The sequence below is a fragment of the Acomys russatus genome, chromosome 30 (assembly GCF_903995435.1).
Source record: "Acomys russatus chromosome 30, mAcoRus1.1, whole genome shotgun sequence".
In the NCBI taxonomy this organism is placed as follows: domain Eukaryota; kingdom Metazoa; phylum Chordata; class Mammalia; order Rodentia; family Muridae; genus Acomys; species Acomys russatus.
This window is the reverse complement of record NC_067166.1, coordinates 20,145,287-20,167,084: the sequence shown is the minus strand read 5'-3', so window position 1 is coordinate 20,167,084 and position 21,798 is coordinate 20,145,287. Positions and strand designations below refer to the sequence as shown.

At 46.2% G+C, this 21,798-nt stretch overlaps 1 protein-coding gene across 1 annotated transcript in view; it reads right to left on the bottom strand.

Moving 5' to 3' along the window:
* The window catches only part of Znf366 (zinc finger protein 366), a 61,495-nt gene extending 48,623 nt beyond the window's left edge, over window positions 1–12,872 (bottom strand). The window contains exon 1 of the mRNA XM_051172433.1: window positions 12,600–12,872. The gene's annotated coding sequence lies outside the window, so the exon portion shown is untranslated. The remainder of the gene's footprint in view (window positions 1–12,599) is intronic.
* Between the last annotated feature and the right edge of the window lie 8,926 nt (window positions 12,873–21,798).

The window sequence follows — 21,798 nt, the reverse complement described above, 5'->3', positions numbered from 1 at the left end:
CAGCTGGCTAAATATCAAGTTTTCTGTGAAAGGTCACTTGAACTTCCCTTTAACCCTCTAATACTATGGCCCTCAGCATCTGACTTGTGGCAAGCGAGCAGCACTTTCCTTTTCTCCTCCTGTTCTGGAGCAGGGGTCGGGGCTCGTGAGTTTGCTTCCTTTCACAGCCATTGGTGATGGAGAGAAAAGTGTGCTTCACCCAAGCTCTAGGCCCAAGCTCCAGCTGTTGGTCCCTAACGTGTGGGTTTCTGATCCATCAACTGCCTCAGGATGTGCACTGGGAAAGTCAGCTGAACCTGAAGCTCCCTCAAGCAACCGCCCATCTTCACTGCCCGGCTGGGCCCAGGGGAGTGTGGGTGGGGAACTGTACATCTCCAGCGGCCCTGTTTCCTCCTCCATGATGTCTCTCATTAACTCCATGCCAGAATGTCTAGTCAGCCTCAGCCATGTGTCAAGACGGTGACGAGTGGTGCCTAAGCAGTATTTGCTGAGTGTTTCCTGTGTGACAAGACTGTGTTAAAGACGCCGCATGTGCTTATTCATGTGACTGTCACAGCAGCCTCAGCAGTGACACTCTTTCCAAAACACAAATAGACTAGGAAGGTTGCCCAAGGTCACATGGACAATAAAAGAAGGAACCATGGTTTGGGAGATGGTTTATAGATAAGGAAGAAATGGAACAATAGTAGCAAATAACTTCCAAACACTCCGATCCTCCGACACATAAGGATGGAAAAGCTCACTGTTGTCAAAATGACAAACATTGTAACAACCTTCTGGCTTAACAGAAGCAGTTGGCTTAGGTGTTACAGTGCTGGCCCAAACCACCCTCTAAAATGTGTTAGTGAACTCTGGGTTTGGTTCCAGGAGTGGATCCCAGACTTCTCAGCACGGGAATACTTCATAAATTAAAAACCAAACCAAAAACAAAACAAAAAACCCCAAACAAACCTATTTTATAAACCCTGGTGAGTCTGAAGAAAATAAATAAATAAAAGCAATTTTGAACGCAGTAACATCTTTACATTAATTTCTAGATAATTAATTGCCAAAATATTACCAGATTTGAATACTACAGCTGCTTCTCCTTCCAAAACAGCTGGTTTGCAGACCCCTGTATACACTCTGGTAATGCCATATTCTGAGATCCACCGAGGTGCTCTCTGCTGAAGTGTTTGTCCTCTCTGAACCTCAGTTTCCCCATCTCTCATCCCCATCAGGACACTGTGAGATGTTGTTTTAAGCTTTGCACAGAGTTAGTGTGAAACCATCACAAATCCAGAAGGCTTCTCCCGGTGACAGTACAAACGTTTACCATAAAAATCCCTGGCCTGTCTTGTTCTCATATGGTTATAAAAGACAGAAACCTCAGGCTCAGATGGGCGTGGTGGCGCACGCCTTTAATCCCAGCACTCAGGAGGCAGAGGCAGGCAGATCGCTGTGAGTTCAAGGCCAGCCTGGTCTACAAAGTGAGTTCAGGACAGCAGAGGCTACACAGAGAGACCCTGTCTTGGGGGGGGGGCGGGGACAGAAACCTGAAAGAATGAATTTATTGAACAAATCACCAAATGTGCTTGCTAAATTCTAGTCCGAGAATGGGGTCTGATGACAAATAAGGTCAGTGTGTGTGTGTTTGTGTGCGCGCGCCCCAAAGGGGCTCACTGCGGCCTCACAGGCACACTGGGACACTCACCTTGCTTTTAAAGTGTGTCAGAGATAATATTTCTGTAGAGATATTGTGTGTGGGTGGTGATGGTCAGAGTTGCTATGTATGGCGAGGTGCCTGAAGTCACAGGGACTCAGAGAGAACCATCTGGACTTAAACTGTGTTCTCTCTGTGAACTAAAACTGCAGTTGAGACAGGACCCCACCTCATGGCCATAGGAGATTTTTAGTTCAGTTCCGTTTGAGTGAAGACATAATTCAGACTTGCTGGGTGACACCTCTGGAGGGAGGTTACGCATGGCCCTGATGTCAATGCTTCACAGCGTTTTGTCCTGATGTAATTTAAGGCCACTGAAACTCACGGTAATTGCTTCAAGCCCTGGCACAGGACAGCAACCTCACAGCTCCCAGCCACACCCATTTCAGCTCCAGGCTGGTCACTGATTCCAAGGGACACTGACTCCTAGGACACATTTCCCTCTGTGACATCAGCTGAATGCATTGCAGCCTCTCCCTTTGGGTTCTTGGGAAAGTCGACCCATCTACCCAAGAAGTTGCAGTTCATAGGGCTAATGGGTTCTACTGAACTCCAGGCCTCTCTTTCTTCTACCTCAGGACACCACCTGCCTTATGAACAAAGACAGTTCCACTTCATAATCAAAGGATGCCCTCATAGCACTCAGGTGTGAGACCCTGACTGTATGAAGGGGTTGTGAGGATGGGCCCTCTCAGTTGGTACCTAAAGAGCACTGTGCCATCCCATGTCTGCCACGTGAGATGCCTCAGAGGTAAACAGTCTGTGGTTACAGTGCGGGCAAGCAAGATGAGGCAGTTCATCTCAAGCATCTAGCCGAGGCACAGGGTTGAGATCCCTCCTGAATCCCATCTCGCTGCCATGCCCCGTGGCTTCCTAGGCTGCCAGCTCGCCCAGAGCTTAAATGTTGCCAAGACAGGAATCAATAAACTAGGCGGCTTTGCCTGCTTTCCATGTGGCATTTTGTGACAAGTTGGCAATGGAATGACAAGAGGAGAAAAAAAAAAAAAACCCATGAGGTCATTCTTAAAGAAAGACAGGCGTTAAAACCAGATGCCTCCTTAGACGTTACTGACCCAACTTGTTCATTTTATAGCTGAGGAAACAGCAGCTATGTCACATGACTAAGGTCCCAAGGTGGGTGACCTGACATGCCTGACGTGGGGAATCAAGACTCCATTCTCTCTCTCTCTCTCTCTCTCTCTCTCTCTCTCTCTCTCTCTCTGTCTCTCTCTCTCTCTCTCTCTCTGTCTCTCTCTCTCTCTCTCTCTCTCTCTCTCTCTCCTCTCCTCGCGCTCTCTCTCTCTCTCTCCTCTCTCTGTCTCTCTCTCTCTCTCTCTCTCTCTCTCTCTCTCTCTCTCTCTCTCTCTCTCGTCTCTTTCCCAAAGCCAAATTCTATTGGCAACTGTACCATATCTTATCCAAATCAAAACTAGACTTTGGTTTTTTTGGTTTGCTTACAAAAATGATTCAAGCTGCATCATTGAGGCATCGTTACTTTTCCCTGAGCCCTATAAGCTGGAGAGTGCTCCTTCAGGAGAACACAGAGATGTGTATAATTCTCCCTCCCCATATTCACCCAACTGTCCTGAGGTATAATTTACATAATCTAAAATTAGGTGTTTTTATGTATTCAGTGTGATGCATTTTAGAAAGCTCAACTATCACTAAAATCCAATCTTAGAATAATTTCACCCATCTCAGTCTCAAACATTTCACTGACGCCAGACACAGAGGCTTCATTTTACATATGAATCTGCCTTTATTCTTGGTAACAGTCCTTCTCTGCTCCCAACCCCAGAGCCAGAAAATGGCAAATCTAATTTCTATCTCTATCATTTTGTGCTTCTAGAAATTTCCTATGAACAGAAGCTGTCGGCATTTCTCGTATGTTGGTCTACTTCAATAATGTGCCTGGCTCCTCTGATTCACAGGATGATTCTGAGATGCACCCCCATTATGGGATGCATCAGAAGCCCTTTTCCATGCCTGAGCATTATTCCATTGCATAAAAATGACAGAATTTCCTAACCAACTGATGTCACTTTGGATTATTTTTCAGTTCAGAATTCTTATAAGCAATTCTATTATTAACCCATCAAGTTTTCATTTAAACATATTATTTTAGAAGCGAAGTTGAATCATATGGTGGGTATATGTCCATACTGGTTTCCAAAGTATCAATACCCCTTTCTGTTCATGCCTTCAGTGTGCATGGAGAGTGCAGGCTGCACATTTTTTTCATCCTCTTGGCTTGGAGCCTTTAACTGGCTGCACAAAGGCATCGCAGCACAAGTCAACGCTGCGTTCTCATAATGGAGCAAGTGCTTTGCATTTTTTCTATTTTCTCTTTAAGTATTCACTCAGTAAAGTTCCCCCATTTTTAGTTGGGCTGGTGTATCATAAAATAGTTCTTTTTTGTTTGGTTTGGTTTTTTTGAGACAGGGTTTCTCCGTGTAGCCCTAGCTGTCCTGGAACTCACTCTGTAGACCAGGCTGGCCTCAAACTGACAGAGATCTTTCTGCCTCTGCCTCCCCGAGTGCTGGGATTAACAGTGTGCACCACCACTGCCTGGCTCAAACAGTTCTTTATATATTCTAAAAATAAAGTCTTTACCAGATAAATGTTTTGAAAATATTTCCCCCTACTTTTTGTGACATTTTATTTTTCTAGTGGTATCTGTTTTCTTGAAGGACAAATGGTTTTTGTTTTTGCTAAATCTCAATTTAATCTATGCTTTTCTTTTGATGATGATGATGATGATGATGATGATGTGTGTGTGTGTGTGTGTGTGTGTGTGTGTGTGTGTGTGTGTGTGTGTCTAAGACATCTTTGTCCAATCAAGGTTACAAAGATTTTTTTTTTATTTTAGAAATCTGGTATTTTTAAGTCACGGTGGCAGCAGAGCCCAGACACAAGTGTGCTCCCTGTGTTTATCTGTATCTGTCAAATGAATGAGAGCTGACATCTGGGTTTTAGTTTGTATTTTCCTATTATGACATCAGTTATGTATTGTTCGTTTTTTATATGTTTACAAGTCAACTAGATTTCATTTTATGTGAAGTGTGTGTTTTGTACTGTTTCCTCATGTTTCTGTTTCCCCTCAGCATTACGTGATGCATTCTGCAGATGTTCCCGCAGGTTTCTGGTTGTGTTTGTTTATCGAGTTTAGGCCCTGAAGAAGCCTTTTGTTGTAGTGCAATAAAATGTGTAATAAACACTAACGTTTCTTCTGGGTCAAACTGGAGTTTCCCTAATTGTGGATCCAAAACCATAAATCTCTCATTTGTTCTAATGTTTTATACTTTCATTTCAGGGTAAAAGATGTCTTTGATACAGGGTCTCACAACAATGGCCCTGGCTGGTCTGACACTCAGTACGTAGACCAAATTGGCCTTGAACTCACAGAAATATGTCTGACTCTGCTTCCCAAGAGTTAGGATTAAAGGCATACGCCACCATACCATGATTAGAAAAAAATTGTGTGTGCGTATGTGTAGTGTGTGTGGGGTGGGGGGGACTTGTGCACATGGGTGCAGTACCCATGGAGACCAGAGGAAACTGACAGATCCCATGGAGCTAGAATACAGGCAGGTACGAGCCAGCTGGCATGGGTGGGACCTAGCTTGGGTCCTTTGAAAGAGCAGCTAAACCTTTAACACCCGCCCCAAGCCATCTTCCCACTCAGTTCTTTCATTTTTAAAAGACAATTTAATGGAATTTTAGAGTCATAGTATGATTTTATTTTTGACATTTGATGTCCCTGGTCTACTTGAAATTTAATTTTAATTTGAGAAACACAGCATGATGTCACCTTATTTTTCCCAAATAGCTACCTAATTCTTATGACTCTATTCCCCCCTCAACTGCACATAGTGGGCAGATCAAACACTTTATGAATTCTTCACAGGAGCTCTTAGCTCGTCTCTCACTTTCTCCCTGGCGCCCCATGCTAATGAAAATCAAATGCTAGTGAACACCATGGAAGGAAAACACATGAGGACGGTAAATCTTAGGTAAACAGGGGACTAAGAATTGGTCCACCTTCTCAGTTACAATGTTCTCAAGTCCAAGAAATAATTTATGGTTCATCTACGAGATCTTAGTCTTCTATGAAGGCCCATGATTTTGAGTAGGCTGTGTCTCCATATACACACGTGTAAACTCTGTGGCAGGTTCATTAAGTGTCAGCAGTAAACCAGTTCTCCCTTCCCAGACAGCCAGAGCAATTGCAGAACAAATACATTCGGCACTTTACATGTAGAAAATGGAGCGGGATTAGCTCCACATGAAACTGTCCTCCCCAAAGGCAGATGCTACAGACAAGAGACTGATATCCCTCCCTTAGGAGAGCCAGAGGGCAGCAGGGAGTTAGTGTAAGTCAGGTTGCACTGCTCTGTGGCAGGTGACGGTTTTGAAGACACCTGAATGGCTTTACCGTCTTCCAAACAATGCCGTGTTGGGTAGGACCCTCTGTCCTAAAAGCTAGACTTCAACTTCCGAGCGCAGACCTGGGGCCTAGGTCGCACCCGGGAGATAAGAATTCTCTTCTTCTGAAGTTCTCACCTCGCGACCAGACACAAGAGATCCTGTGAGAAAACAGCTGGTGTACCACGAGACCTGTGGACCACGTGGAAGGAGATGCCCACTTCATGTGCGTGAGCCAGTGTTCTCTAGAGAGCCGGGGAAAAAAATGATACTCACAATAGACCTGTCTTGTAAAACCTACCATGAAGGCTTAGGGCTTTGTGTGTGCTTCCGATCTCACAAGGTCCAGTTCCAGTATTTCAGGAACGTCAACAGGCTAAGCACTGAACTCTCAGAGTATTCGAAATGAGTCTATATATACACTTTTATCTTGATGCTAGAAGATTCCCCTCTGTACCTTCCCCCACCCCCACCTCATTGAGAACATTGGGGGTTGGTAGGCGGGGGATGCCAGAAGGCCAGTCAGCAAGAAACATAGTGGTGGGCAGGCCCTGAGGCAATAGCGGCCCCATGAAACTGCTAAGACCCCTCAAGTTCCTCTGCCCCCTGCACTGCTATGAAAAGGGGCCAGTGAAGGAGAAGAAGGTACCGTGTCCCTCCAGGCAGAGGCCCTCTTGGTTCCCAGCTGCAGCAGGCACAAGCTCTTCCTGTCCTCTCCTTCCCTCTTTCCGCTGTTTCCTTTCCCCGCCCCTCCAACAATAGCCCCTTCTTGATTTCTGTTCTGAGAGAACGGTGAGTCCCCAGCAAAAAGGAAACTCTAAGGATTCTTTCCATAGACTTTTCTAGATGAGGGGAGTGATGTTGGACTCAGAATCCCCGGACACTGGGCTAACAGCAAGATTTCTAGAAGCAAAGACTCTGACTCTCTGTCTCTGTCTCTGTCTCTGTCTCTGTCTCTGTCTCTGTCTCTGTCTCTGTCTGTCTCTCTCTCTATCTGTCTCTGTCTCTCTCTGTGTCTCTCTGTCTCTGTCTCTGTCTCTCCCTCCCTCCCTCTCTCTTCCTCTCCCTCTCTCTCTTTCTTTCATTCTTAAATGTTGTTTTCTTTTTCTGTGCTGAAAATTGAACTCTACAGTTTTGTTTAATTGGTTCTCAGATTACTGAAAAGGCAGAATTTCTGCATCCCCAAACCCATCACTGCTACCCAGCCTTTGAGTTCTTCCATTCTAAGTTGCTGGCTTGGGCAACCAACAGAGCCTTGCTTTGCTTCCACACCCCAGATTCCTACTATCTTCAAGAACTGGGGACCTGCCCTGTGTGGCTTTGATTTTTGTTACCTAAAACACACTAAAAGAGTCGGGATCTTTGGGAAGGGGTTTGTTTGCTGGGCGATCACCACAATATGCAAGTCAAATGTTGCTCTGTGCTGAGTAGAGGAGGAGACTGATCTAGATATGTCGCTGTTTAAAGGACAGTCCTGCTGTCTGAGACAGGGCCACAGCAAACAGATGGTTTTATAATGTTCAGATCGGGGCGGGGGGGGGTCTTCATCACTTTATACTGCTGCGGCTTAGATTAGAACATACACAGAATCGTGGGGAGCTGTGATTTGGGGTTCAATGGTTGAAACATCCAGCAGATATGGGGTGCAGCCTGAGCCTCCACATTCCTAACAGGCTTTTGGGTGACGTCCTGCTGAAGATCCCTGGGCCACACTTGTGGGGTCCTGCCTGAAGGGGTATGCCAGTTTTAAAGGTATGTCAGCTACAGGTGCCCTTCCTTCCGGCTTGCTTGTATGCCTTTATGCAAGCTGAAGGTGGGAGAGTAAGACACCTGTCACCTAGGCAGGAGGCTCTGATGCATATGAGGCACCGAGCTGGTCCCTAACCTACGGCCACAAACAGACTCTCTGGTTATATCATGCCCTGACTTGGTATCCACAGACATAGAGAATAAGGTCAAGATGGGACCACAATATACAAAAGGAAACAGGAGAGTGGACCTGCTCAGCCTTTGCATGTAGCCCTGGCCCTAAGGAGACAGCATTCATCAACATGGACAGACAGCTTTTTTTCAGGCTCTCTGCTACAATAGTAGAAGCTGTTGTCAAATGCAGTGAACATTACCCACCCCACCCCCCATCCCAACCTGCTGTTCTGGGGTCACACTTGCCGAGCTGTAGTGTCAACTGCCTAAGAAGATCAGCATTTATACTTCTCACTCCAAATTTGCCAAATATACGTAAGACTGGCGCAAGCCACTTTTGCCTGTCTTCATGGATTTTAATTAAGAGACATGCACTCAACAAGGCTTTCCCATTTCCCGCCCCGAACTCGCCCCAAGGTCTTCTGTGCTCTCAGCAGACCTGGCACTCCTTCAGTTTGCAAGCAGAGCCTTGCCTACAATAAACTCAAGAGCGCTGGGTTCACTCTCTCAAGGCTGAATCCTGGCTCATAGCTCTTCAGTCACGGGAAAACAAATAGTCATTCTCTCTCTTTGCCAGAAACAATTTGCTAACCCATCATCTGCCCAGAAAACAAATGGAAAATAAAATGTAGCCAATCATGTTTCGGTGTAGCTCTCTGATAAATGTTTCTCTCCCATGAGCAAGTTAGTGGGTTGCCTGAAATCTATGGCCCTTTTATGCATGTGTAGCAGACCCTTACATACAGTCAAACAAACCCAGAGTCCCAGTCAGCTCCAGCGTGGAACTGCCAAGCTAGATGAGCCAATCCTTCCCTTTGCCCAAAGCTTGACCTGTTTTCCCCCCTCCTTAATTAATTAATTGCTTCTTTTGGCATCATATAAAAATAGCACATTCTACTGACAGCCCATTTATTTATAATTTATCTATTCAATAAATATTTACTGCCCATATATTTTACGCTGCATACTGTTCTAGGCCCTGGGCATATGACAATCGACAGAAGCAACTCCCTCTCCTGTGGGCCTCACTTATTCTTATCACTGATTCTGTCCGCCCTGTCATCTCCAAACAGAAAACCAAAGGTCCACCCAAGTTCAAGAAATCCATCAAGGCATCGTGCAGGGAGTGGCAAAGGCTGGACCAGAATGTATATGCTCTGGCTTCTGATCTGGCCTTTTTCTCCAACATCCGCACCACACTGAGAGATGCCTTTTGCACAGTGGTGTGGGGCACCCAGCTTTTGTTCTTCCTGGCTTGGGATCAGAATCAGTCTCTGTTGCATCAGAGCCTTTATTCTAGTGAAAATCTCTCAGGAGCTTGGGCTCCGGGTTGTAGAGTCTGCTTCATTTCGCCGTTACGGATTTTGTTTTTGGAAAGCAGAGGGAGGCTTGGGAGCTAAATAAAAGTATCGTTTTTACTAGATGCGCTAACACGCATGCTGGTTGTAAAGTTTTGAGTGAGAGAGAAACTGACTCCTCACGACCTAATACGCACACGCAGTGCTGGCCGACTCCTTCCTACTGCTGGGGCTGAGGTGAGGGGCTTGCTGCTAGAATGCTTAGGGGGAGGGAACACCACTTTGTATCACTTCCACCATTCTCCCCTTTGTCTCCGTTGTGACCACCACCGTCTTCAGAATAAGAGACCATAGTCCTTCCCAGCCGGGGAAAAGGTCACCCACAGTGAAAAGCTTGAACACAGGAAGTGGGTAAAGAGAAGTAGAGATGTCTGCAGCACCATTCAGTTCTCTTCCCGCAGGCGTCTAAGTGGAGAAGCTTGGTCCCCAAGGAAGCCTTTCTCAGCAGCGGGTGCTGAAGTGCAGCTGCCACTCCAGGCCACCAAGGTCTGCATTTCTGTCACCAAGAGGGCTGGACATTAGCCTGTCCACCAACGCCAGCTTTTTCATCATGTGAATTCAAGATTCGGAATACACGTACCTACTGTGTGCCCAACTTGGAAATTACAAGGAGCAATCTCTTCTGGTCAGTCCTTGGCATGGTATCGAGCAAGAATAAATACACAAGCAACAGGAATTTTAGCTCATTCTCTCCATTTGTCAAAACACAGGCCACCTAAGAATTAATATATGACTCTGAAAAGGACCACAGCTGACAGAGATCGGCTCCCGGGAGTACCCAAGCACTGTGCTAACGGCTTCGCTTTAATTATTTCACCTAGTCCTCAGGATATATTGTATTAGTGCAGTTTTACATTTGGGGGACCTGAACCCCACCATCAGTAAGTGACAAATTTGAGATTCAAGCTCAGTCTGTATCACCACATCCTGTGCTCTTCATGCTCCGCTTGCTCTCATTTGAGTAACCCGTGCACACTTAGCCCTGGGGGACACATACCATGATGTGATCTAAACTGTATTTAATTGAGGGTGAGGCATAGACCAGTGGGAGAACATGTACCTAGCACACACCCTAAGTTCAATCCCTAACACCGCCCCCCACAACTGCAGATGACACATTGGTAATTTAGTTATTGGCACTGTTTTGGCAAAAAAAATAATTAATGAAATATCGTAGGGGTTAAGTTTTGGCTCGTTCCAAAGTGGAATTTCCCTAATATTGTCTACGATGTCCCTAAAGAAGAATTGCTCTGGAAATTTCCACAAGTGCCAACCCGCTCTTTGGAGTTGAGTAAAAGATATATTGAGTAGCAGTGATCTAGGCTAACGTGGCTAAAGGACTTTTTTTTTTCTGAACCTCCCTCCACCCCCACTGCTATCCTGTATCCAATATCTATCCTGCCGATGACTCACTATCCTCAGTTCCTTAGTCTTGGCCACCAAGAAGGAACACAGTAAACATGGACTCCCCGCTTCTGCCTGACTTGTCTTTAAATAAAGTGACCCTGAAGCCATTTGTCCTCCATCACCATCGCTTCTGAGGCTTGTTGTTAATAAGCAAAGATCTGTGCTATTCTTTTCATTGGGCATGTGGCATTAATAACATCAGGAGAAACGAAACCGAAAGGAGCCAGGCGGGATTGCATTTCTTCTGGGGTCACAATTGCCGAGCACTGATGCAAAACACCCAAGGAGGTCAGTCCTAGAAGCTGAGCTGTGTGAGGATGGGATGGCTGGGTAGGTGGTGGGAGAGCTGGGCACCACTCCTCACTGCGGTCACACTCATTTGTATCCCTAAGTGGACAACTGCTAATCACATCCCTTCTATGTCCTTGTCTTATGGGGGTTCTAGCGGAAAAATCTTTTTTCAGAACGAGAAAAAAAAAAAATAAGTCTGTTAGTGGAACAAACCCTACATTTACCTTCCAGTTCTGTAAGATTTTTCTCATCTTCATTAGGACGATGGCTCAGTTTCAAATAAAGGTTAATTACTCGATTGTGGTTAAAACATAATCTGGCCAAATTAATTTTAAGATGTCTAACTACTTTTATTATGCCCCTCATACCCTGAGGGTTTCGACCCATTTTTTTTTCCCATAGAAATGAACAGTTTGAGAAGTGTGTGTGGCACCGTCTTCTACCCATCCAGCACCTCACTGGATTAAATTATTATTAGCTGCCGTGCCTGACTCTTGGCTTGACCTCGCTGACCTATTTTTGACAACACGATCCTGGCTCCCTCTTGGCTTGCCGTAATAAGTTCTTGGTAACACTATCCTCTCTGACAAGTGCGATGGAAGCGAGTTAGACATTTAGATGCTGGCGGCACGGTATGGATAAGCCTGGCTACTTTGCTGTGTTCTAGTTGGTGCTTAGAAAAGCAGGCTCTGGGTGACTGTTCTTCAATTGTATCCATGGCTTGCTTACTTTTTTTTTTTAATTCTTCCTGACACAAGCAATCCATCTAAATCCTCCCATTCCAATCACATGCTGATTTCTAAAACTAAAGCTATAACCGCCCCCCCCCCCAATCTCTGCCTTCTTTTACACAGCACATGACACTCCCGTTGACAGCGGCCGGTACATTTATGGTTAGCCCACATGTGGCACCTACCCCACCACCTCACTGTCCCATGCAGCACTATTTCCAAGAGGCATTCGCTACCTTTCCCTCTTACTTCAGTGACAGAGCAACAGTCATGCATGAACAGTTCTCTCTGGGGAGGTGGAGGATAGAATGTAAAAGGGGGGAAAAAAAGCAAGAGAAGGGGACCTCAAGTCAGACAACACAACAAAACCCCTGAGCAAATAACAGTTCTCAGCAGGCATCCCAGAGAGGGTTCCCAGGATGCAGTACTGGGGAGCAGTGATCCTTCCAGTGGGGCCCGCCACACGTCCCATTGGCTCCTAGTTAACCCAACCAAGTCCTATGTGCCAAAGCCATTCAGACTAAACACAGCGTCCACCTCAGCCCCAGTACAGCTCTGTTTCCAGTTCTGCCAGCCTCAGCTCTGTGAAGCATTCATATTCTCTTCAGAAAAGAGACATGAGCTGACACTCTGGGCAACCCATCAGTCACAGCTCTTGATTAAAGAGCAGACCAGGGAGGTGGTTTCTGTGGCAGATACCGGGGTCAGCCTCCATCGCATGGACAATAAAATGAAGGTAGAAAGGATGCGTTAGTCACTTACCAGCTCCTGAGGGCTGTGGCTGCAGCCCCACCGCTTTACCTGGTCTCTGGCTGTCTCTGTGTTTCCCTCTCTCTCTCTCTCCCCCTCTTTCTCTTGTGTACAGATTGCAGGGAACTTAAAGAACTTGCAGGGACAGTGTTTCAAATGACTTAAGAAGGAGAACAGGAACAATACTTCGTTCTCTTTTTTTCAGATGAGTACCTTCGGGAAGAAGGAAGGAAGGGAGGGGAGAGGGCGGAAGTCAACAACCCTTCGCTTTCCTGAAAAAAAATAAGGAAACAGAAGATAGACATCTCATTTTCTCTTAAACAAAATGTTGGAGGGAAGGGGGGGCAGCGGGAGAAAAAAAAAAGAAAGAAAATCTTTATAAAAAGAATTCCTCAAATATGCTCTCTGCCCTGGGAGCTTTCGTGAGATGAAAACTCCTGAGTGGCCCTGTCGTGCCCAAACAAATGCAGGCTCTCCTGGTCACAGCCTCTGGTGTCTGGCTTGCAGAACTGACATAGCCCAAAAGGAACAAATCATGTCATGTTGACTCTGACCCTCTGCCGGGCAAAGTTTGGACTGCTGTGCTAACCAAGAGGAACCTGCAGCCTTTAACAAAGGGCATGGCGGCTGGTCACCCAGGCCTTTTGGCTGACTCTAGGGTCTTTGAGCCCCTCACGACCGAACAGCAGATTTATGCACTGTCCACTGAGCTCTGTGCAGGGGGCCAAGTCCAGCTCCATCTTTGCTGATGAACGACAAAAGGAAAAGAAGCCACCACTTAGCGCAGTGCTGCCAGCCCTGGTTAATTCTGGCTATTGTTTATACTGTCCTGCCCTGCTTTGAAGGAGTCACCCCTGGAATACTGGAAGGAGGGTGCTAAATTGTTTTTGAAAATACTGTGAAACAGCTGAAGTCTTAGATAAGTCAATCTGTGTTTTCGAAACACAATAGGAAGGCTAGGTAGGAGCAGGGAAAAATGATGTGGGCATATTTTACTGAAGAGGGAGCTGGGGCTCAGTGGGTAGACCTGGCCTCTCTGAGGATGGCTGTGCTGACAGAGGGAGCTGGGGCTCAATGCACAGGCCTGGGCTCTCTGAGGGATGGCTGTGCTGACGGAGGGAGCTGGGGCTCAGTGGGCAGGCCTGGGCTCTCTGAGGGATGGCTGCGCTGATGGAGGGAGCTGGGGCTCAGTGGGCAGGCCTGGGCTCTCTGAGGGATGGCTGCACTGATGGAGGGAGCTGGGGCTCAGTGGGCAGGCCTGGGCTCTCTGAGGATGGCTGTGCTGACAGAGGGAGCTGGGGCTCAGTGGGCAGGCCTGGGCTCTCTGAGGGATGGCTGCGCTGATGGAGGGAGCTGGGGCCACCTCATCCAATTAGTTTCGTGAGTCTTGTGCCCTCCATTCATTCAGTTAAGCCCATCTTCACCACAAACAGGAACCAGCAGCTGTGTGGTTCATTATGGTGACACAAGAGACACTGGTTATAAGCTGCTTCCTCGATTTGCTTGATAGTGAAGAAGAAGAAAAAAAAAAAAAAAAAAAAAAAAAAAAACAAGGTGGAAAGGATACCTGATGGCTTGCCACAGGAAAGGTGAGTTCACGGGAAGTGAGGCTTGGTTCAGGATCCAGAAGATACTTTAACTGAGTGCTCTGGTCTATAACATTGAGTATCTATCCCACACTTTCTGTCTGTGTCTTTGTCTCCTTCTCTCTGCCTGCCTATATACCTGTCTGTCTGAATATGTGCAAAATCAGAAAGGGCATGGAAGGATGGTAGTCTAGGTGCTTATATGAACTGGCGGTGGGGGTTGCGGGGGGCCATTCTTGGCATTTGGCATGTATCCAACTCTGGCCCAGAGACTCCTGCCATGAGTGACCCTTTCCCCAAAGGTGAGAGCATCAACAGCCAGCAAACTAGCTCCGCCCTCTGGTCACACTCACCCACAGCAGTGCAAAGCAAGTTGTCTCCAATGCTCTTGCCCTCTGCTGGCCTCCTCTGCATCCTGCCTCTGCAGGGAGGGAAGGAAAAGGAGACAGGAGAGCCAGGGAAGCAAGAGAAGGACAGCAGAGAGTGAGAGTGACAAGAACAGAACCAGAGGCCTTCTTATAGAGGGGAGGCAACACTGCAACCCTGGGCAGAAATCTGAGACTTTGGGGCATGGAAGCTTGAACAAAGAGGAGAGTGGGGAGTCAGAGGGAGAGGGTGAGCATCGGTCATCACAGGAACGTAGAGGCAGTAACGTACAAGAGTGCCTGCAGCCAAGAAACCTTCGCCATCTGAAGACCAGTCACACCCACGGTCCTTTCTATTTGTTATTCTTCTTGCAGCTTCAGGCCAGACCAGGCTGAGCCCCAGGAGTCCAGTCCCAATCCAAAGCATTTCCCTTTCAAGTCTTCAGAATGTGGGGACTGTCACGTTGAACCCTGTTGTTTTCTCAGCGCCGGCTGACCCACCCAAGAGCGCCTGGCCAGGGACATGTTCATTCTGTGTGCTGGGCTTTGAGGCCGGGCATCAGCCTCTCTGAGGCTTTAGGGACTCCCTGAGGTTGCTCTATGAAGGCACCTGGCTGTAACCTGCCTGCTAGGGCCACAGCAAGTTCTTCCTCTTTCCCTGACAATCATATAGAAAGCCACCCGATTCTCATCCAATCACCCATCAGGTGTCAGAAATGGAAAAATCTTCCATGAGGCCTCCCGAGGGAGATCGGAGTCAGCCCCTAAACTCTACTGAGCCCCTGGAGGCTGCCCTGAATCCTACTGAGGGAGTAAGGAATAGGCACTTGCGCTGAGCCAATGAGAAGGTCGTGTGTGGCATGGATGTAACCTGGACATAATCTCCACATAGCATGGCTCATTATAGAGATCATGTGAGTTGGCCAGAAAGGGCTTCAGGGCCATGGGAGGGGGAGAAAAACAATGATGGGACCAAAGCAGTGACCTAGCAACCCAACATCAGAACCACCTTCCTCTCTCCTCCGTGTGCACTGGGCTCATCATAGCATAGGTCCCAACTCGGACCTCTCCAGCTATGATGTCAAGAACTCTGGGGCCTTCCATTCACCCTTGGGAGTAGTTTAGTCCCAGATCATAGAGGCAAAGGTAGGAGTGAAATGGAATGTGCAGTCTGAAAAGCACACCAAAAGCTTCACATACCGGCCAGGGAAACTCCAGGAACGCATCTGTCTGAGTGGTTGGCCTTCATGGACAGAAGCAGGGTTTTTGGCGCTCCTCCTACCACATGCGTCCCCGGGGGACATCATCTTGACATCTAACTGCAGGTGAGCATGCCTACTTTTGAAGTTGTGTCAAGTGTGAGGCTGGCTTTTGCTTATCTGCTGGGGGCCCCTCAGCCCTGACATTTGCAGGATTCTTCTCCTCAGTGTTGCGTGCACTGGCTGTTCATTCCCACCTCACTCCTGCCTGGTACTCAGGTTGAGTCAACACCACCATTTACATGTCTACCTTCCTGACAATGGGCATTTCGAGTCATTTCCAAGTTGCAGCATCACATCTGTCCCTACCAGATGTCTTCTTAAAGGTCAGAAGCAGAACTTATTTCTCTCTGGGGAAAAAAGAGTTCTCTCCAGTGACTCACCAATTTTTTTTTTTTGGTTGTTGTTATTGGTTGGTTGGTCGGTGGGTTTGACTTCCTTTGGTGTCCAGTTCCTCACATATAAGATACATAGCATTAGAGTTCTTTTTTTTTTTTTTTTTTAATCATATGAATTTGGTGTGAGGACATGGTGATACCTTGGAGACGTGACAGAGTGCCTCAGAAGCTTGAACGAGCTACCGCGGTGCCGTTCTCACTTCTTGCAGGAACTTGTGCCTCCTGATGTCCCACCCCATAGCATGGACTTCATCTCCCCTTGCGGTCTGTGGTCAGTGAGTCTCCGCAGCCCTCTGGGTTCCACATGGGCATGCTGAGTTCCACCATCCTCAAGTGATGAAGGGATTGCTCAAATCTCCATCCTGAAGCTGCCTTGAAACAATCATTGTCTCCTTGATTTACGTCTTTCTCTTGCCAAGCCCTCATGGTTTTCAAAACCTAGCTCTCAAAACCACAAGAACATTCGTTTCTATCTTCCTTTTTAATTTTAGTTTTTTGTTTTGTTCTGTTTTGTTTGACTGAAAAGTGAAATGGAGAATTCATTTGAATAAGTCATGAGGGAAGAGGCAAAGTCTATCAAACACATCATGTATTTACTATGTACCAGGGATGATACTCTTTGCTTTTTGCATGTCAAGGCCTACCTAAGGACACAGCAACCCTTGAAGTAGGTTCTGCTATCGTCCGTCCTTCTATGGTTGAGAAGGTGTGCTCATGGCACTGTCACAGGACATCAGCATCACATCATCGGTAAGATCTCAAACCCCATGAATTCTGGCTCAGAACCCTAATTTTAAGCCATGGAGCCAAATGGCTTTGTCCTCTACACAGGCAATGCCTGTCAAGTGGTAAAAACACAATGCACGTTCCCTAAAACTGGAGGATTTGTGCTTTGAACTGTAAAAGCAAAAATGCATGGCCTAGAACCACACTAGTCATTTAGAGAGCAAGTCTGTGCTCCAGAAGGCTCCATGCTGTGAGCAGTTAATGTGCTTACAAATTACACCAATCATACCTAGATAGCTAAACAATTAATCACTGCTTAGATGGTCTTTTCCAGGGAAAACTGCATGTCAACCGAGGCTTAAAGAACAAGCACGAGCCAAGAAAAGATGGTGAGGAAAACAAAAACAAAAACAAAACAACAACAACAACAACAAAAAAGATGGTGAGGAGACACTCCTGTAGGGGGCAACATGGTAGGTCTGAGTTCAGACTTTGTACCTAGCCACAAGACGGATGGAAAACCATTAAAGCTTTCACACAAGTCACGGGACCGCCACAGAGGCATTTCAGAAAGACTATCTTGGCCACTTGCAAAGGTGGGTTGTGGGGAGGCAAGACTAATGTAGATGGGCAGCTGTAAAGCATAAGCTATTTTCGTGGTTCTGGTGAAGACTACCAGAAATCCAGCCGGAAATCTGGACACGGAATAGCCGGGGTAACTTGAGAGATATGTTGGTAGGTTGTATGACAAGAGCACAAAGATAGGTAGTGTGGGGTGTAAATGTAAACATCTTATGAATGTCTGTCAAATAGCATCTTCCACCATGCCTCTAATTTCATGCCCATTTTCAAAGCTGAGTACTTAACCTGCCTTGATTCCCTACCTACCTGCTATCTGCTTGCGTTTTTCTTACTGTCTCAATATGTGTTCTTATGGCTAAATGTATCAATACCCACCGAACAGAGCTGTACACACCTCGTGCTGTCATCAGAAAAGCTGTCAGCTATTCCTAAGGATTGTGGGAAAGTGGTGAGTTTGAGTGATGGATTGAAAGTTGGTGAAAGTACCAGAGTTGAAGAGAATACACATTAGCTATTCCATGTTACAGCCAAGGTTGACATTTCCTAAGCAAATTCTGCTCCATATGGGGGATTTGTAGTTTAGAACTGGCACACATAGCTGTAGAGACCATCTGAGACTTAGGAGAAGGACCAAGAAGGAGGAGAAGAAAGACGAGGAAGAGGAGGAGGAGACGACAGTTTCTCTGACTACAGAGCACACAGACTTCTTATTAACTTCCTTCTCAAGCATGTGGAAGCCGGGCATGGTGGCTCACGCCTTTAATCTCAGCACTTGAAAGGCAAAGGCAGGTGGACCTCTGAGTTCGAGGCCAGCCTGCTCTACAGAATAAGTTCCCAGACAGAGGACAGCCAGGGCTACACAGAGAAATCATGTCTTGAAAAACCAACCCGCCCCCTTAAAACACACACACACACACACACCTGGGCTTCTGATAGCTAATATTAGCAATTTGGGATAGCATGGCCATACCTTTATTTTAAAGTAACTAGGTGTATTGTCAGGCCAGAGGTTTTCACATCTGTAGTTCAGAAGAACCAACCCCAGTGTCTTCCTCCAAGATTGCTAGCATGTCTTCTCCTTACACGCTCTCTGGTGAGCATCCCAGGGTCTTCTGCATCTACATTGCACATGAAAGGATGAAAGCCTTCTTTTGTAGACATTAAATTGACTGACAGCTCTGTGTCACTATTTTTCATCCATCCCACATTCTACGATGAGTTGTTCCTGATAATTTCTTTAAATATTATGGAACCGTCACTAATTTCGTTGGCTATAATAATGAGATGCTGGGTTTGCTTTTAAAATATGAAGTAAAATATTAACAGATAAAATATTAATTTGGGGGTGCTGGGGAGATGGCTCAGCAGTTAAGAGCATTTGTTCTTGCAGAAGAGCTGGGTTCGAGTCCTAGCACTCACACAGGAACTCACCACCATCCACACTTCCAGTTCCAGGGGATCCGACACCCTCTTCTGACTTCTATGTGTCCCAGGCTTGCACATGGTGTACATACATACATGCAGACAAAACACTCATACACATTAAACAAATAAATCTTTTTAAATTAAGTATGCTATTTGCCTGTAATGTGTTATAAAATTCTCTAAGAAAAAACAAATTTATATGTAAATGGTACCGAAGGAGAATCTTAAAATATGCCCACAAATTCTTTGGTATTACTTTATTTGTTCAAAAAAAAACAAAAAAACCTCACTTGATTCTCCATCCCTTTCTTATGGCAGGACTCAGCGAGTTACTCTTAATGAAAAAGAATTAGGCGAAAGTGACAGTGAGGGACTTAGGGGGACAAGGTCATTAAAAGCACCAAGGTGTCTCATCCTCACACTCTTGTCCTATTGCTTGCTCTGGGGGGTGAGCTGCTTGTCACAACACCCAAGCGCTCTGCGGACCATATGGAGGACAGTGGAGGCTGTCTGCTAGCTGCACTGGTCTTGCCACCCACAGCGCCTTCAGGTGACAGCACCCCTTCCAGGCTCTGTCATTCCCACAGTATCTTCATGGCAGATCCTGAGACAATACACCCACACACTCTGAATCCCTGATCCACAGAATTTATAAGATGATAAGTACTTGTCTCCATCCGTTCGCTGTTGTATATGTAAAAGAAAGTTCATTTAGCTCCTGGTTTCTACTGGTTGTTGCTAAGTCCAAATTTGGGCAACTAGAGTTGACAAGGATCTTTCTTTGCCTCCACATGACAGAGAACCGGAAGAACAAGCAGACACTTGTCAGGGAGACAGAACACAAGGGAGGTCTCAATTCATAACAGCCCAATCTTGAGGTGGCCAATCCAGTCCTGCCTGTGAGAACAGCATTCATTCATTCATTCATTCATTCATTCATTCAGCATTAGGTCATGGGACCCCCTCCATGACCCTAATAGCTCCTAAAGGCCCCATCACCTCAGATTATTGCCACATTGGGGACTGACTTCCTAACATATAAGTTCTGAGGATATATTCAAATCACAGCACTGTTCTATTGTTTTTGTTTTCGTTGCTGGTGGTTTTTTGTTTTTGTTTTTGCTTTTCTTTTTCTTTTTTGTTTTTGTTGTTTTTTGTTTTGTTTTGTTTTTTGTTTTTTGTTTTGTTTTGTTTTTTGCCTGGCAGCAAAAGATAACTAATATAGCAAGTGGCCAGGAGGCTTCTAGTTTAGAGCTTTGGGCTTGAACTTTTCAAACCAAAATTCCCAACTGAGAATTTTCACAGGTTCCTCTAAAAGTTTGACTTTGACACTAAACAGAACTGCTAACCATTGTGTCCTGAACGTCAACCAAGCGAGGCTGAGTTCAGACTTCTTGTAGTTTTCAGACAGATGACCTATGAGACAACAGGTGAATGCAGAGGGGACCCTTGGGAGGTGACAGATCACCACTGGAGTCATCTTCCTGCTCCTTTGTTGGGGAGGGTGGAGGTGACATCTAGGCAAGTTCTTTTTAAGTGTCTTTTCTTGGTAGCTTTATTGTTGTGACAGAATTATTAATCTGTTTTACAGAGTACAAAATATACACCTGTTTCATGCATGCCAGTTATCACACAGAAAGTTAGATATTAGAAATCTGTCATTTTCAAAGTAAGAAAAAAGAATCTGCAGAGCCCTTTGTCAAAAGGCCATTATTACCTAAAAGCTAATATAGACTGAGGAACGTAAGTTCCATGGGAATTGAACTGGGCTGCCTGTCCAGTGACAGGAAGTCATTTCTGGGTGCAAGGTGCTCCATAACCGTTTGTTGAATGATTGACTGAATAAAAAATAAAAATGACACGAGAAAGTAGAAACTCAGCCAATTCTCCCTGACTCCCCCTCAGTCCTAAGGTGTCATTGGTTCTGAGGCACCTATGGAGCAGACTGAGCCTCCTTGAGAAACAGTTTTAAATCCAAATGAGAGAAACTAGATTAGACACGTTCAGATCTGCCTTTTGCCCTCATCTTTCCTTTACTGGCCACGAGCCCCTGGCAGGAGCCACCGCTATTCTTTGGTTCTTATTTCTTCTCCTTCCAGCCTCAATATGACAAGTTTTGTAACTCTGGCCCAGGCTTCCTCTTCTTTTAATGCTCACCCTGAAGGAGGCAATTACCACTTGTGCAAGCTTTGAAGCTAACAAACGGGAGCCCTCGGAGTGATGTGGTAAGAAGTCACACAGCTTGGCAGGTGACCTGCTACGACTGATGTTCAAAGCACCTGTCAGTGAATGGGAGGTGGCACAGCAGAGGGAGCCAAAAATAACGTGAGAGGTGAAGAGAGAAACAAGAAGAAGAAAGAGCCACAGCGGGGCAGCCTCTGGGGTCACCGTGTCTCCTCTGGACTAACCTCCTCTCTCCCTTCCTCCACTCAGTCCTCAAACGACCCTCCTCCTTCCTCCTCCTTTAAAAGAAAAAGTTAAAAGCTTTCTCTTGGGAACAGAGAGGATTGCTCAGACTTCTGATGTTTACCTTTGGTAGGACAGCCATTGGTGGCGAGTTCAAACACAGGAAAAGACCTCTAGTTACAGGAAGAGCTGCAGACAGGCTGGGAGGCTGGCCTTAGCTCTGCTGGGTCCTTAGTGTTCAAGGTAGTATTCAACTCTGGGACCTCACAGCCAGCCCTTGTCTTGCCTGACACTAGGCACCCAGCCTACGGCTACTGCAACTGGAGAGATGGGGTTGGGATAATCATAAAAAGAGCCTGATATTACAAACAAAAACATTATTATCTTTCCCTGTTTGTGTGTATGTGTGTGCACGTGTGTTTATATCTGAGGGTGTGCTTGTGAGCATGTGGATATGTGTGTAT